At 43.5% G+C, this 15780-nt stretch overlaps 1 protein-coding gene and 1 long non-coding RNA gene across 19 annotated transcripts in view; one reads left to right on the forward strand and one right to left on the reverse strand.

Annotated features, from left to right (window-relative positions):
* The window catches only part of LOC108002423 (uncharacterized), a 163559-nt gene extending 149638 nt beyond the window's left edge, over positions 1-13921 (forward strand). For 3 of the 5 annotated variants that reach the window (XR_009830546.1, XR_009830578.1, XR_009830580.1), the window contains 2 exons: positions 12401-13103; positions 13209-13921. This is a non-coding gene — a long non-coding RNA (uncharacterized LOC108002423). The remainder of the gene's footprint in view (positions 1-12400; positions 13104-13208) is intronic. The other 2 variants (XR_009830574.1, XR_009830560.1) reach the window with 2 other exon arrangements.
* LOC108002419 (latrophilin Cirl) overlaps positions 1-15780 on the reverse strand; it is a 361012-nt gene that overhangs the window by 176554 nt on the left and 168678 nt on the right. The gene's annotated exons all lie outside the window — the stretch shown is intronic.

The following is a 15780-nucleotide window of genomic DNA, read 5'->3' on the forward strand; positions in this document are numbered from 1 at the left end:
TTTCCCTCTCCTCTTTCCTTTTCTTTTCTCTTTGCAACGTTTCGCTTTAATCGTCCTAGAAGCCTATTCAACCCCCACCTCCCCCGCAAAGGGTACAATTTCAAGCCGGCGAAAAGGAAAGCGAATTCTCCCCCGCGTTTCAATCGCGCCAACGACACGAACCACGAACGCGCCTTCTTTGAAGGAGAGGTTTGGCCGACGCGGACGTTTCCAGCGAACGTTTGATCCCTTTTTCTTCGCGGGGACGACAAATATCCCGAGTATTACAATATTTCTGGAGGGGCGGGCAGGAAGAGCAGCGTCGGATGCTCTCGCGTAGATTCTGGTCTTTCGCCGCCTCCGGCTCCCCTTGAACTCGACGTTCTCCACCTCTCTCCCCATTTCTCGCTCGCTCGCTGCGAAACGCTCGTCTCGTTTAGCCGCGGGACAACGGCATGGCGGCAGCTTACCATGTGCATTTTAATTACGACATTAAGTCCCGGGCTCGTTTCTCGTCCGAGTGCCGAGAACGCGGCGCGAAAGGGAGGCCGGATAGCTAGGTGGCCGGAATTATTGGCGGCAGGAGGAAAATGGCGGGACGGTGGATGCCGGTGGGGCAAAGATTTGATGGAAGATATCGAAAGTGGTCCGCCGGCGCGTCGATTAATTGGAATCTCGAAAATGCTGAGTTGGATCGTTATGCCAGTCTATGCGAGATCGTGACCCCGAAGGAAACCGGGTTCGGGGCGGCAATCGTCACCGTTTCGATACCCGGCCCGAGGTTGAACGTCGTCGAAAAATGTAAATGTAATCGGGTTAATGGTGTGTTCCCGCGGAACGCTGACTTTGTTCCTTATCGAGACAATTGTCCCTTAATAACGAGGGATGAAACGGGGTTGAAAACTTGGCTTTGTATTATTCCGCGAGATGAGAAAAGCGGCGACAGCTTCCAGAGATGAGTAGCCACTCGAGGGTACGTGACCGAAGGGAGGTACTATTCGTCGGAGCCTCGTTTCGAACTGGAAAAAACGTTCTTCCAGATCGTCTTTTGGACGACAAAGTTTCAGCGAGATTCAGCGACGTGTTGCGGAAAGGAACACAAGTGGAATGGGAATATAGGCGTTCCATTTATATAGATTCAAAAGGGGAAAGGGGAGGGAGGGGTTGGGAATCTGAGAAACGAGGAACAACGCGATACCGTTTTAAAGTACGCGCCGTTTTAACTTGACTCTCGAAATGCCTCTTCTCTGACCCTCGAGCGATCGCAATAGCCGCCGGAAATTGCGCTACTTTATGAGGTAGTCGGTGCACGATTCACTTCTGTCCGCCTTCTATCCGTTTCCTTCGATTTCCCTTTTCGGCGCGCTTGCCAAGAAAGAAGAAGCAGTCGAGGCCTCGGGCGTTTGTATTGCTTTTCAAACGAACGAAACGAGAGAGGACCGGACTCGAGGCTACACACGAGGCCATGAACGGTCACAACTCCTCGGCTCATCGATGAAAAGATTCCGATCCGATCTCTTTGCTCGATGGAATACGTAGTCGTTATTGGTCCGAATATTCGAAAGGATTTCTTTGAACTTGGAACAGTCGGGTCGAGAAACTCGTTAACTCACGACTCGGTGATAGCGATGCGGCAACAACAACGACAACGTGGCGGAAGTTTAGAGAGCTGAAGTGTCACGATTTTAGGTCAGAGCATCGGATATGAGACCGAAGGGGCGTTCTCTTGATACGGAGTAACAAGACTTGGGACGAAGTGTTGCTCAAAGTTCTGATCTTTAATTCTAGAGTGGTCGTCAAGGCCGGCGGAAAACAATGGGTACTTCCCTCTGCAACGATGGAATTCTCGCGAAATTTACTGGCACCGCCACTGGGCAATTCTTTCGATTGTCACGGTGCCAAACTTGGATCAAAAAAACACTTTTAAACTTCACTCGCCAACATTCGTAGGAAATAAAAAATTCTTGTTTATTCAAAAAGAAGCATCGCGTTGGAATTAACGACAATCGAAGTTACTCGAAGTTTAATAGGTGTTCTAAATTCGCAACGGTTGCTGCGCAAAAACTTTAGGTTGAACAACTTTTAATTTTTTCTCTCTCTCTCTTTCTTTTTTTTTTCTTTAATAATTAATGGCATCGCGCACGAATGGTGCACGCAGCAATAGAAGGGATTAGGGAACAATGAGAATTAATGAAAAGGGCAAGGCGAGGGACGCGAGCGAGGAATAATTTCGATGCCCGTTGAGTTCACATCGCGAGGGTGAGGTGTGTAACACTTGTAATTTCGTTCTCGTTAGGAAACAACTGGTGGCCACGCCTCTTTTTTTCTTTTCTCTCTCCTTTTTTCCCCCCCTCCCCCTCGATGCTTTTCGCGCGCCCCGTTTTCTCTCAATTGCACGTGCACGAGGCAATTACAAATTGTCCGTAATTTCGTTTACTTTGGCAACGTCTTCTTGATGAGGGAAAAATGGCGAACGACACGCGGATTATCTCGCCTACGCTAATTAGCGCTGGCATCTGGCTAAATACACGTGTTGAAGCAATTTGAGTAATCACTCGACGAACTCTCGCAGGGAATTTAATCATGATTTTAAATAGCGTTTTCGTCGATAAAAATATTTTTTTAATCTCCTTTAACAACAAACTTTAATACGAGTTGGTTATATTTTATAGAACAGTTTTATATATTTATATTACAAATATTGACGATAATAACAGACGTGACAGAGATGGAATATTATTTTTAATCAAAAATAAATATAAATAACTATGGAAATATTATATTTTAATTAAAATTAATCATCTAAATAGATCAATAAGAATATGAAATTATATTACGCGAAAGAGAAAAACAAATTTAAGTAACAATATTATCTCAAGTTGATATTAATTTTAATTTCTTATTCGTGTGATACGTTTTACCTCGATTACAAGACGATGTTAAAAACTCGAAGATGTTTTAATTAAATTGCTAGATTCGACGCGTCTTCGGTTATATTTTTTATTCGAGAAATTTGTGTAAAGTAATGGAACAACGTGAGGGGCGAGCAGCGAAGGAACAACCGGGCACGAAAGAATAAAAGGGATGATTTCTGTTGGGGAGGGAAGATATTGGTGGAAACGGAATTTCGAGCCCTCCGTCGCGACGGTAACTGTTTAATTATGTAATCGCGAATTTACATAATTGGCCACGTCGCGCGCTTCTTCTTCATCATGCTTTCCGGCAACTAACCGCGCTTCGAACAAATACCGACACGAAACTCTACTACAAAATTTCGATATTTTACAATTTTTACCATTACTTCGGACATACGTATATTTTTTATATATTTTACTTCAATCGAACATCGATTATAAGAAGTATAATTGGGGGACAAATTTGTTTGGATGAGCGATTCTTCCAGGGTAAGGAAGAATCAAATTTATCAACAATTACACAATTTTTAAATATACATATTTGTTACTTGAAAAAATAAAAAAATAAAAAAATAAAAATACACATCCAAGACAAATTTATTACAACAAATAAATTAATAATGCTTTTAAAGGATACATTCTATCGAATTTATTCTTTAATTTCAATTATTTAAAAAAGAAAAAAAAGAAAGAAGGAGAAGAAGAGAAATTAACGAGAGAAGAATTTGTATTCTAATTTCTCTTCTCGTCGATAAATTTCATCGAATTTCGCGTTTCTTTCACACGTTTCCACCCTAAATTTGACTATGTCCGTTTAAATTGAAACCGACCGGTGACTCGGGCAGCACCCGGCGCGCCATTAATTATCGAGCACACGTTCTCCCTACAGGGGACGCAGATTAAGAACGCGGCCGCGATCATTTTCCATCTTTGCCGCAAATTGAAACACGCTCCCTTTCCCCCGCTTTATCCCACCGTATCTCGTTTATTCGTACTCGATAATATAGAAAATCCCCAGAGATAAATAAAACAAGCGAGATATAAAAATATAATAATGAAACGCATCTCTCTCTCTCTCTTTCTCTCTCGTCAAGAACGAAAACGTGGACGGGTAAAAAGGAGCAGCACGTTCGAGCAGAAGGATAAGCGGGCGTAATGAAGAGTAAAGACCGAACTGAAAACTCTTTTAAAAAATGATCGTCCGGGTCGTGGACCACCTAGGTAGAGCAACGCACGAAGGACGAGAGGATCGAGTGGGAAGAAGCTTTGTAATCGTGGCTCGAGCCAAGGGATCCGAACCAAGGCTCGCTCGCCGGCAAGAAGTCGACAGGCGGTTCGGATTAATTAAAGAAATTCCCCTGCTTTGTCGACGCGCGTGCTTTCCCCGCGTCGACCTCTTTTCCAAACCCGATCGTACCTGAATGACGATGATCGGCGGCCCACGTCGCGACTCCCGAAGACAAATCGATGGTATTTGCATTTTTAAGCGACATAAATTAAGCCTGCCACACCAATCTGGTCTCGCGCTCGCCTCGAAAAACCGCAGCCCCAAAGCCGATTTTCGTTGACGCTACATTGTGCCACATCCCGTGTCCATGCATATATTTCAAAAGTAATCGTTCAGAAATATTTTAAATGGATTTTTAGGGAGATAATTTTCCTCGTATAAAATTCGTTTCGTATTTTCTTTAAAAAAATGTGCTAATCGACAACACGATAAAAAGTTTCGAAATAATTAAACCACAATTGATATTATAACTGGGTTAACTGGTTTTGAAACCTCCTGTAGTCCAAGTTCGTACACTTTGCGTGCAACCTTGTACGCTCGTCAACCACCTGATGTGTTTCAACGTAGAGTTGACAGGTAGAGGGACATTTCTGAGGAGGTGAAAAAAAGGGGGAGGGAGGGGAAGAGAGCACGAAACGCTAAGATCGAACCAGAAACGTATAATACCGTAAAAGAAGCGGCCATTCTTCTGCGGTTTTCTACTTTATTTGGCCGTAAAGCAAGGATGGCATCGCGGAATTAAGCGCGTGCCAGAAGAGGACGAGAGGAATGGACAGGAATGCCCGAGGCGAGTGCATCGCGCGATTGGAGGAGAGATCGTTTCAAGCTTTGGTGGCCATTCGAATTAACTGTTAAAAGCTCCAAGTCGTTGCGTAAATTCACCATGGCGTTTTGCTATTATTCGTCCACGTGTATTCCTTTACTACTTCCTCATTCCATTCGGTATCCCGGAAAGCCTTTGATGTCTTATTCGAAAATTATTCGTATCATTCGATCTTTAACCGCTTTAATCACCTTCGACGAAGAGAGGATTTTTAATTTAAACGGATAATATATTTATTTTGGAGCGAGGGAATAACGATTGTAAATCGTTATTTATAAAATAAATTTTTCCCGTGGATTACGCTTTAACGGATACTTTGCTTTTAACTCGGCGACTCTTTTTTTATCTACGTTAACTACGATTAATTATTTAACGCGTTCGAGAAAAGAATTTTTTTTTTTTTTTGAACGGACGTGCACAGAGGACACGACGCGTTTAACGAAACTTTGAATCGTTAATTTTCTTTCGAACGACTCAATTTCGATTCACCGTTCGAATCATCGGGCTGACCGCGGCTTAAATTCGTTCGATTTCGAGAGAGTCTCTCTTTGAAGCCCCGATCAAGCCTTTGGATTCCCTTCGGGTGAATGGCCCTTTCATCGCGTGAAATGAGCAGTCCACCATAGACGAGAGAGAGGATGATCGGAATCGGGTGAAAGCTTACGATAATCTCGCCTCGCGCACGTCGATTACACTCGGTTCTCGTTTCACGCCGACCGATCGTTCTCGATCGATGGGACAACCCTCGCGAAACAACAAGCGTTTTAGCGTTTCGAGAATAATTTCGAGGAGAAGGTTTCGTCGTCGCGCGAAGAAACTTTCTCGAACATTGGATGAACATTAGGAGGAGGAAGAAAAACAAGGGTGGAAAATACTCGTTTCTCGTGAGGAAAATTGAGCAGAAAAGAGAGGATAGCAAAGTGATCGGACAGGGAAACGATCGCCGAATTTTTCTCTCGATCTTTCTCCTCGCTGAACTGTTCCTATTCCACGGTAGTACAGCGGGAAGAAAAAAAGAATTGGATGAAGAAAAGTAGGGAAAGAAAAGAATAGAAAGAGGGAGGGTGAGAGGGAGAGAAAGCTTTGACCTGGCTTCGATTCGGAGAGGCAAGCAGCACACGGTGGACCGACTCCCCGAGGCAAACGGGAGCACTCTCAGAGGAAATGGACAGATGGTCTGGAAGCTGCTCGATTGCACCTCGAGCAGAATCGAAATCCCGTTGTGTATATTCCCGCACGTTCGTTTTCCGCTCGTGTCCGAGCTCGCCACGAATCGGCGGATGGAAAATCCAGCCTCTCGGCTGGTTTACGACAGCTTCGATCCGACCTTCGATTCCTCTTGTCCGCCAAATGCAATTTAGAACCTGGAAAAGTTGCATCGACCTCAAGAATTTCACGATCATCCCCTCGATTAATCGGCTCGTTGTCCGTCCAAATTTGACGGCTCTATTTGCCGCCGTTGCTCCTCCATAAATTTGAACACCTGTCAATAGGTATATAATTTCTCTCCTATTTTTCGTTCCATCGTTTCAAAAAACTGCTTCGTCGTCGATGCGATTTCTCTAATCGAGGAGATTCCTCACAAAAATAAAGGAGATCACAAGAGATGACATCGTGAATTAATAATCGCATCTACTTCCGTACACTCGAAGCGAACAATCTTTCCCGCGTCTTTTCCTCGAACTTTTGCCGTGGAAAGGTTCCGTTTTCTTTCGGATGTTAGAGAATGTTCCACCATCCCGCAGGAAAGGGCGAAACATGCTTGTGAGGGGGACAGATACAAATGGAATACACGGAATTCCGGGGCCATTAATGCGGCCAATGATAAATCGCTGGCAATACTTTAAACGATGACTGCCGAGGCCTCGTTCTTATTCGTATTTTTGCCAACAGCATCGCGCAGTCAGTCAAGAGGACGTTCCCTTCCCCCCCTCTCGTATCGTGTCTCTCCTCTACCCGTTCTCTACTCGTGCGTCCCGCGCGCAGGCAACGAACGTCGTCCCTACTCTTTGATTTATCACTGAGTCAATCACTGGTCAAGCGCTCCTTTGACTTTCGTTCCACTCGCGCCACCCTTTTCCAGAGAGCTGGCAAAGAGAGTCTCCTGTGTAAATCACGCAGATAACCAATCTGATGGTTACCACCAAGACGCTTCCGTGTCTCGAAATCTCTTCGGTGAATTTACCATTTTATGCGCTCGAAACGAACGAGGGATACACGAAATAATAAGTCGCGGAGAAACGTGCATTTCTCGAGGATGCATCCAAGAAACTGGACGCATTCGCGCGAAGAACGAGGTTATCGTTTTTATTTGGAGAGAAGGAGAGAGGCAGGCAGGGCGGCGAGGAGTTTGCGGAGCTAGCCTCTCTCTCTCTCTCTCTCGTTTATTGGATCACTGCTACCCGATTGAACTGTTGTTAAGCTTGAGGTTCCAATTGGCTGGTGTCTGTTATTGATCCCTGGGACGAACCTGGGCATAGAGTCGGTTTCCGTGACCCGTTTTATCAAATCATTGCACGTTAAATCGTCGCTTGGGAATAAGGATTTAGAGACTCGCCGCGTTTTCGAAATTCGGAGAACTTGGCTGCGCGTGAACACCTCTTGTGTTTGCTCTTTTAATACACAATCGCGAGTCAAGCGTTCGGCCAATTTTTCTTCTTCTTCTTTTTCTTCTTCTTCTTTCTTTTCCCACTCGCGTTGAAATCGACGAACGGGCCAAAAATTCGTGATTTATAACGGTACGCGTCCATTCAATTATTTCTGTACCGAACGTCGACGCATTTTCAATTTGATTTATCACGGTTCGTCGCGATACCGGATAGCTGGCAATGATCCAAATACGCCGAATTCCCGCGAATACCGACTTCTCTCTCTCTTTCTCTTTCTATTTCTCTCTGAGATGTTGATCGTAAAGACGTCGGATGAAGCGTTGTAAAGCAGACAGAAGGAAGTGGGAAAAGCATTTATGAGAATTGAGTGCCGTTTTTAGATCGAACGTTGTTCATAATTGAATCATAAACTTCCACGTGTTTGGCTATTTAAATCATTTGCGCCATTATTCTCGTCGATATGATAAAAGTCTGGATAAATTGTGGATAAAATATCGAATATTATATATATATATACAACTTAAATATTAAAATATTTAAGTTTATTCATTACAGCATAATATAAATTCCACTTATATAAATGAAATTTTTTAGTTATTCCTGGTTCTAATCTATGAATATTAAATGATGTGATACAATTGGAAATATATTTCTGATACGAATAAAGAATTTATCGAGCTATTTTGTTTCGTTCAAATTCATATTAATTTCATTATACGAATCTTGTTTGTCCTTTGACGAGATTCTTTTTTAAATAAAAGAAGCAATATCTTTCGAGATTGAAATCAAAGTTCCAAATAAAAAAAAATATATCCTCCAATCGTGAAACGTAACAGGCCTCTTTCAACCCCCTTCCTCCCGTTAAACGTGTAATTCTCGCTCAAACACGGCGATCGTTCCACAACACTCGAAACGATTTCGACAACGTCTCGCGATTGATGGGGATTGGGTTCATACGATCGGGGAAAAAGGAACGACGTTATTTCGAAAGAGGAAGAAGAAGAAGAAGAAAAAGAAGAAGAAGCCCTTGGAGGAAAGCAAACAAGGGGAGAAGATTCGTAATTTCTTCTCCCGTTCAACATCGACCGTCTTTCGGGAAAGGGAGCGGGGAATATCGTTTTTCTCGACGTCTCGACAGGTCTCTGCCCAAGTGAAATCTCGTAGCACGTAGGGCGTAATCCTCCCTCGTGAAGTGGCGAGGCTAATGACGCGCGAGCTATCCGCGAGCGTTCGAGCGAAAGAAGACCGAGCAGAGTGGCGAGAAGCCACGTTTGCGACAGCGTGGAGGGTGAGTATAGAGGAGAAAGAATCGGAGAAAAGGTATAGGAGAGGTCGAGGAGCAGCGAAATAAAGAGGGTAGCGTTTGGTTACCGATAGACGGGACAAGTCCGGACACGAGAAGGTCTTCCCAATTCCAGGAGTCAATACACGCGGATATTGCAGCCATTTGAAGCCCTTCTCTTTCTCTCTCTCTCTCTGTCCGAATGAGAGGAAACGAGAAAGAGAGGGTCACACCGAGTGAAAATCAAGGAGAAGAGAGAGGGTCGGTAGAGGAAGGGGAGGAGGTGACCAAAACGAAGGATCGAGGGCTCGCACGAAGAGAGAGAGAGAGAGAGCGTTAGTGTCACATCCAATAAAATTGCCTGCTCACCCCTCGAATCCTGGGCCCACCCTCGTGAAATAAAATGCAGTATCAGTCTGCAGCCGGGTACCGATTGTAAAATGAGAGTTCGGAGAACCGAAGAGAAGGAGAAGGAGGAGAAGGGCGGCTGGGAAGCAGGCAAATGTAATATAGAAACGTAACATCACTCTATTTCACCTTTTGCCTTTCTCCCGTGTCTCCCTTCCTCGCCATCCCCCCTTCCTTCTCTTCCTCCTTCATCATCCGTGATCTATAATAGTTCTCCTGTTCTCCTCCACGGCGCACGATCAATTTACGAGATACTGCTACGTCGTTCTCATGACGCCAGCGACATACGTGTGTACACACTGTATGAATACGTATACGCGTATATTTATGTCCTCGTGGCACAAGGGGATGAAAGTTGTTCGTGCACGTAGACGGGTCCCTTTTCCGCGAATAAACCAAGGGAACAAGTTGATAGAGGGGCAGGAAGGGAGGGGGGTCGCCGTCTTATTTTCAGAACGAGGCGATCTTCCTCGCGTGTTATCTCGAGAGAAAGCGAGACGTAGTCCGGGAAAATTCTTGCACGAGAAGAATTCTTAAAAAATTCAACGCCAAAAAATCCACGAAAAAATGAAAGCCTCTTCTTTAATTCGCGGACCAATCCAATCCTCTTTCGATTTTTCTCGACGAATCCAAGGAAACCAACCCCCAAAGTTCCCTCATCTCTTCTCCCTTCCTCTCTCAACCATCTCTCAAACCGTTCCCTCTTTAACCGAGTCAAAGACTGAACCCGGAGTGACAGTAATCGGGGAACGGGCTCGACTAAGCTTCCGCTCGGAAACCGATCTCCAGCGTGTCACGCGGACTCGTCAACACCCCTGTACAACACCCCGTGTGTCGTCCCCGTGGGCGCAGTGGCGAGAGCATCGCGACGTGCCACGGAATTATGATTCACGAGCAAAACATCCCGGTGTGGAAAGCTACTTTTTCTTCGTGGCCCTGTCAGGTGGATGGTGTCGAGAGGAGAAGAATGGGAGGAATAAGACGGGCCTTCTTACGTACACGATCCTCGTCGATGTCGAGGATCAGGGAGGAAATGATTTGTGGTGGAGTAGCAGCGCGGGTAACAGACAGCTCGTTTCGATTCCCACCGGATCTTTCCCCTCTTCCGCGGAAACGGTTTGCCTGTCTGAAAATGGATGCACAAGTTGGAGCAGGCAGGGCGACACCAGGCGGAATTACTTAATGAGACACGGAGACGCATCGAGCCGCGCTAGTGTCACAATTACCAAGGCTCTCGAGCTTCTTTGCCTCTCTCCATGCTTCGGTCGCTCTCATCTTCTTGCAGAGAAGAGTATATACATGTATACATATATATATAATTTCGGAATATAGTTCTAAAAGGTAGAGTTTCCAGACTTGGACTACTCCTCGCCCGTCCTCATAGAGAGTGGTCGCCCCATACCATTTCCTTCCTCCCTCGTCTACCTACGAGCCTGTCGTCCCGTTACCCGTACGTGGAATCGTTCGTCGAGTGGGTTCGCGATTGGAGTACTCGAGCGGAACACGGGCGAAGCGTTAATGAATCTCCGTCGGGACTCGTTCGCGCCAGTAGTAGGTCGATACCCTTTAACGCGTGGAACGATGGGCCTTGACTACTCGAAAGGGACGAATCAATTTGGTGATTGTCGTCGCGCGGCGTCTCGTTTGCCTGGGAACGGGTCGTGTAAACGGCCGCGTGACAAACTTGTGCCTCGCTTTGCGAAAGGGGTTGGAAAGGGGAGGAAGGGAGGGAGAGGAGATCGACGTAACGTGACGCGAAAAGTTTTCAGAGAGACAAGCGGGAAGTCTCTGGTAAATTTAAAAGTTCCTCCGTGTCTTGAAAGAGTTGATAATTTATTAATTAATCTCGGTATAATTAAGGTGCCCCCGCTACTCTCTCTCTTCTATGGATTCAATTATATACTCGAGAGCCCAACTCTCGACACTCGATTAAACTCGTTAAAAGCAGCCCTTACTTACGCGTCACGCTCGCTTCTTTTTTTCTTTTTCCTTTTCTCTCTTTTTTCCTTTCTCTCTTATACACTATTTTGTTTACATCGGGCATACGCCGTCATCAATCTGATTTCGCGCGGAGCAAGAAAACGGGGAAGATCGTTATCCCGATCCGTTATATTCGAGCGGGAATGGTTATTCAGAAATTGGCCGTCAAAGTTCCAATTATACACGGCAAATCGATGCTATATAGAGCCGGCAAACTCGGAAAGAGCGGATGCTCGACGCTGCGGCGGGATCACGCTCGATGCGCATTCCGCTCGTAATCCGTGCACGATGCCGGAAACCGGTATATAACGTTGTGCTCTTCCGCGGATCTCCGTTTAAGGACATCCTAATTGTGCCGCGTGAGATCGGGGCTGCGATCGGCGACCCTTCAAGACCGCTAGAAAATCCTCGTGTTCGCGACCATGTATACGGCGGAGGTTGGCTAATAGAAAGAGGACGGGTGGAAGAAAGAGAAGGGAAGAGAGAGAGGGGGAGAGAGGGAACGCGTGTCGTCGTGGCGCATGGAAAGGAGATGCAATCGGCCATGTAAAACAGGCCTGCCGGTAACGTACGTCTCTCCTCTCTCTCCCTCGCCGCTCTTGGCGGCGTTCGTGGCGTTCCCGTAGGAGCCAACTCGTGCGGTCACGAATGCGTGAAACGGACGAAGCGAGCGAGACGGAGAGAGCAGTTACCCCGTCTCGCGCTTTCGCGCTTCTTTCGGAATTAATTTTACAACTGCCGCGTGTTAATTCCCGGAGTTAAGTATTAAGAATTCTTGGCCAGATAAGCCAACCCGTTCCCCTCTCCCTTTAAACAACCGGCTATTTCCATTTTCTTTCGTTTCGCGAACACCGTTAATTGGCTACTTTAAAAAGATTTCAAGCGGGCAAGAATTAATAATGAAAGGAAGTGAAAATCGATCGGGAATTACCCCGGTTAATTCCATTCAGCTTCAACGAACCGAACGAACGAGTCCCCCATTGCTCAGCCCTTAACACCTCGGCTGAATAAATACGTTCCCAACGCGAACCAAGGAAACTGCGCATTCTCTCCACCATCCACCTTTCGTCGCACCTCTATACACTCTGATTTCAATCTGACCATTCGTGTTTCGAGGTTGCGGTAACACGGGAACGAAACGATGGAGGCGGCGGGAGGACGAAGGAAGGAGAAGGAAAAGGCGGCGCACTTGGCTTGCACGAAACACGACTGTATTACACCGCTCGCTAGTGGCGTACATTAGGCGAGCAGGCGACGAATTTCCACGTAGCACACACGATTGGCCGGTAATGCGCCAGGAATTTCCGACCTTCAGCGGTGGTTACAGATGTTCCCCTTGCCGTACACTTCCGGGACACTCCACCATCCCAGAATACATTCCCTCTAATGCTTCCGATCTTTTCATATCGACCATTGCTTGTCGCGCGGTCCTGACTGAAATTGCGCTCTTGCGATTTACGCCGATCAACGAGATTCAACGCGAGAAATATTCGAAATCGCCGAGAAAAATGAAGATTGGGAGAGGTAAGTATCGAACGAAAGACACTTTGGAACTTGGAATTTTTAGACTAATTTAGTTGAATGTAACAGGTATTTTCCTTGCATACGTGTCTTCTTTCTATGCATTGCTCGAGAGAATTGGAATACTTTCCTACATCTTATACGATTTATTTTGAAATTGTATTCACGTACGAATTAAATTTGCATTAGAAAATTTCTTTCGAGCGATTCGTAGCTAGATAATAATACATTCTTTTACAGAAGATGGACACTAGAAGGCTCAATCGAGATTTCGAAAAATATACTGTCCTTATATACAGTATGTCCACTTTACTTTGTTTTTATATTATTACATATATTTGATGTATTAAAATATTCCTCACTATTCCTATTCATTTTAAATATACAATTTTGTTTTTTTCAGTTCCCGATGACATACAATCGCCACAAGGTAAGTATGCAAATGGTAAGTATCATTAGAATTAAGAAAACTGTACAAAAAATGTACAAAAAAATAAAAACTGCAGATATAAAGGTAAGTATGAAGGTAAGTATAGGTAAGTATTCTTAGAATTAAGAAAACTGTACAAAAAATGTACAAAACAATAAAAACTGCAGATATAAAGGTAAGTATGAAGGTAAGTATAGGTAAGTATTCTTAGAATTAAGAAAACTGTTAAAAAAAGGTTAACAAACAAAAAAAGTAGCAGAATTAAAAGGTAAGTAAGAAAACGGTAGGTATATTAAGGTAAGTATACAAAATTTCAGAAACTCTAGGAATTTGACGTTACTTCCAAGAACTATTGAAATTCCGGTAAAAATTTATCGAAAGACCTCCTATCAATTCATATTCTCCTAATACAAAATCCCATTTTCGGCCAAAAATTTCTTCGCCCAACACCGTCGATAATTCAAGAAAAATTTATCGAAAGACCTCCTATCAATTTATATTCTCCTAATACAAAATCGCATTTTCGGCCAAAAATTTCTTCGCCAAGACTGTCGATAATTCCGGGCAAAATTTTTCGAACGACCTCCTATCAATTCATATTCTCCTAATACAAAATCCCATTTTCGGCTAAAAATTTCTTCGCCAAGACTGTCGATAATTCCGGGCTAAATTTTTCGAACGACCTCTTATCAATTCATATTCTCCTAATACAAAATCGAATTTACGGCCAAAAATTTCTTCGCCAAGATTGTCGATAATTCAGGAAAAATTTGTCGAAAGACCTCCTATCAATTTATATTCTCCTAATACAAAATCGAATTTTCGGCCAAAAATTTCTTCGCCAAGACTGCGATAATTCCGGGCTAAATTTTTCGAACGACCTCCTATCAATTCATATTCTTCTAATACAAAATCGCATTTTCGGCCAAAAATTTCTTCGCCAAGACTGTCGATAATTCCGGGCAAAATTTTTCGAACGACCTCCTATCAATTCATATTCTCCTAATACAAAATCCCATTTTCGGCTAAAAATTTCTTCGCCAAGACTGTCGATAATTCCGGGCTAAATTTTTCGAACGACCTCCTATCAATTCATATTCTCCTAATACAAAATCGCATTTTCGGCCAAAAATTTCTTCGCCAAGACTGTCGATAATTCCGGGCTAAATTTTTCGAACGACCTCCTATCAATTCATATTCTCCTAATACAAAATCGCATTTTCGGCCAAAAATTTGTTCGCCGAAGACTGTCGATAATTCAGGAAAAATTTGTCGAAAGACCTCCTATCAATTTATATTCTCCTAATACAAAATCGAATTTTCGGCCAAAAATTTCTCCGTCCAAGATTGTCGATAATTCAGGAAAAATTTGTCGAAAGACCTCCTATCAATTCATATTCTCCTAATACAAAATCGCATTTTCGACCAAAAATTTCTTCGCCAAGACTGTCGATAATTCCGGGCTAAATTTTTCGAACGACCTCCTATCAATTCATATTCTCCTAATACAAAATCGCATTTTCGGCCAAAAATTTCTTCGCCAAGACTGTCGATAATTCCGGGCTAAATTTTTCGAACGACCTCCTATCAATTCATATTCTCCTAATACAAAATCGAATTTTCGGCCAAAAATTTCTCCGTCCAAGATTGTCGATAATTCAGGAAAAATTTGTCGAAAGACCTCCTATCAATTTATATTCTCCTAATACAAAATCGAATTTTCGGCCAAAAATTTGTTCGCCGAAGACTGTCGATAATTCAGGAAAAATTTGTCGAAAGACCTCCTATCAATTTATATTCTCCTAATACAAAATCGAATTTTCGGCCAAAAATTTCTCCGTCCAAGACTGTCGATAATTCAGGAAAAATTTGTCGAAAGACCTCCTATCAATTTATATTCTCCTAATACAAAATCGAATTTTCGGCCAAAAATTTCTCCGTCCAAGATTGTCGATAATTCAGGAAAAATTTGTCGAAAGACCTCCTATCAATTTATATTCTCCTAATACAAAATCGAATTTTCGGCCAAAAATTTCTCCGTCCAAGACTGTCGATAATTCCGGGCTAAATTTTTCGAACGACCTCCTATCAATTCATATTCTCCTAATACAAAATCGAATTTTCGGCCAAAAATTTCTCCGTCCAAGATTGTCGATAATTCAGGAAAAATTTGTCGAAAGACCTCCTATCAATTTATATTCTCCTAATACAAAATCGAATTTACGGCCAAAAATTTCTCCGTCCAAGATTGTCGATAATTCAGGAAAAATTTGTCGAAAGACCTCCTATCAATTCATATTCTCCTAATACAAAATCGAATTTTCGGCCAAAAATTTCTCCGTCCAAGATTGTCGATAATTCAGGAAAAATTTGTCGAAAGACCTCCTATCAATTCATATTCTCCTAATACAAAATCGAATTTTCGGCCAAAAATTTGTTCGCCGAAGACTGTCGATAATTCAGGAAAAATTTGTCGAAAGACCTCCTATCAATTTATATTCTCCTAATACAAAATCGAATTTTCGGCCAAAAATTTCTCCGTCCA

Source organism: Apis cerana, linkage group LG1 (assembly GCF_029169275.1).
Source record: "Apis cerana isolate GH-2021 linkage group LG1, AcerK_1.0, whole genome shotgun sequence".
Classification (NCBI taxonomy): domain Eukaryota; kingdom Metazoa; phylum Arthropoda; class Insecta; order Hymenoptera; family Apidae; genus Apis; species Apis cerana.